Source organism: Tinamus guttatus, unplaced genomic scaffold, assembly GCF_059628265.1.
Source record: "Tinamus guttatus ecotype Peru unplaced genomic scaffold, ASM5962826v1 Tinamus_guttatus_pri_ptg000030l, whole genome shotgun sequence".
Taxonomy (NCBI): domain Eukaryota; kingdom Metazoa; phylum Chordata; class Aves; order Tinamiformes; family Tinamidae; genus Tinamus; species Tinamus guttatus.
The window spans coordinates 290-2,468 of record NW_028288564.1 but is presented as its reverse complement, the minus strand read 5'-3'; the positions used below and the strand labels follow the sequence as shown (position 1 = coordinate 2,468).

The following is a 2,179-nucleotide window of genomic DNA, read 5'->3' as shown; positions in this document are numbered from 1 at the left end:
TATTTTCTAAAGAATTAAAAGCAACTATCGGGGGCTGAAGGTTGTTTCTCCCTGTACTGAGTTTTTGTGTCCTTTACCACTTAACAAGTAACAGAAGTAATTCCAGAAGTGTGCCTGCGTTCTTAGGATTGCCATAATAACGTATAAAATTCCATTTTCAAATTGTCATGGAGTCTCACTAAGTTGCCAGCATTTCCTTTAGCTCTGTATGGCTAGTCTGAATGCAAATAAATGGAACGCCCTATCAACAGGAAAAGCATTCCTGCTAATAAAGCAAAAAATACTCCTATAGGAGCAAGCATGAAAGACCAGCCATAGCGCACATGAACAGCAAAGTCCGGGCACTCCATCTTTTTCATGTGTGTGTAGTTTTCCAGATCAGCCATGGCCTGGACCCAGATGACATACATCACAACTACCAGTGAAAACAAGATCCCTGGAAAAGAAATGAGAGGTTTTAACAACGGAGTGTGAGACAAATGCAGGATGCATTTACTGGTTACAGTAATACCTTGAAGCCCTGTGTGCAAAGCTCCATCAACTGCCACTGGATATTTTTTTGCCTTTAGTTTCTCTCTAATAAGATCTCTTTACCTTGTTTCTGATTTACATGGAAAGGCATAAGCCCATATCCTCTAAGGAGCCCCCAAAAATGACACTATCTGTTTTTAGCGGGCAGGTAGCTGCGCTTAGGGTGTAAATTCAGGTACCTATTTACTGTTCTGAATGTACTGGGGTGCAGTGGAGGAGGACAGACCCCGCAAGAAAAAAACCTACCTTTTCTTCCCCCAAAACAGAACTGTTTCTATCATAACCTTTTGGATGAGATATGAAATCTTTGGGAAATCTCTTCATCATCTTCACTTCCCTACCTTATGCTTCCTTTATTTTAATGGAAAAGGACTTGTTTAGTGCACACTACATTCAGATTCTGCTCATATACTTTAGAGACAAATTCAGATGTATTTCATTCAAAATTTTGTACATTCCTTATGAAAGAAGATCATAGCAAGAAAACCCAGCAATAATGAAATAATAGCTATGAAGCAGGCTTTTGGTATTAACCTCAGATTGGGTACAACCGTTTCCTGGAATTAATCCACCACATAATTCACGATGTTTTCCCAACCACTCCTCGGAAAGGCCTCTGGATTGTTTGCTCATGATAGTAATAGGAGCACATGTCTTTACCAACTCTGTTAATCTCTTTGTCACTATACACCAGAAGCAAATATAAGGAGAAAGGGCTTTCCAAAGCATCAGCTGCATGCCTAATATTTCATTTTACTTCAGAGGAATGTGGACACTTAAGAAACGCAGGCCTGTGGCACAGATGCCCTTGCAGAAGATCCACTGGAAAATTAGGGACAGAAGTCTGAATTTTCCACATGCTCCAGCCTGAACCCACTTGTTCCCTGAACTCCAGCTGTCACAGCACAGTTACAGCAGCTGGGCTAAGTATTCAGATATTAAAATATTGGGGAGATAGCAGCCTATTGGGCTTTCAGCCTATGATGCTAAATAAGCAACAAGACAGTGTATATTTCTGGGAACTCGTATTGAGCTGAGATACGTGTAAAGCAGCAGAGAACAACTCAGAGATGTTTGCATTTTGCTAAATTCACACTCTGTGACCTTGCACAAATGTAAACACTTTGGAAAAACCTCAAGTGCCCTTTGGAAGCACCTGTGTGTAGATATTTGCCTCAGGCCCACCTATGCTGGCAAATGTGGTTACCTCCTCCATCCCCGCTCCCAGATGCCCATCCTGCCTGCCATTCCCAGCAGCTTCCAGGACAGCAGCTCTTGCCTGCTCTGTCACCCACTTAAAGCAAAGTCAACAAGATGAGCGGCAGCACTTTACACTGGTGACTTGCTGGCAGTCCTTTTGGGTCCTTTATTGTCAGTACCAAATAGCTTTATGCTCTGGATATCATGAACACGTGACAGGCAAGAGCACATGGTTCCTCATGTTTGCGAACACTACCTTTTGAAGCCCACCAAAAAATTAGCTGAAGTAGTTAACCTGAGGCATAATCAAAATGTGATTGAAAATACCAAAGTATCTGCAATTTTTATGCAGTTTAATGGTAGGAGAATAACTAAAAGATTGAGGCAAGCACGCAGCATGTTTATGAAATACAATACCAGGATGACACTTTTTGCAAAGTTTGTAAAG

General features: G+C 41.5%; 1 pseudogene; it reads right to left on the bottom strand.

Moving 5' to 3' along the window:
• Window positions 1-212: 212 nt before the first annotated feature.
• Window positions 213-1,825, bottom strand: LOC148596119 (transmembrane protein 182 pseudogene; annotated as a pseudogene).
• Window positions 1,826-2,179: the final 354 nt, after the last annotated feature.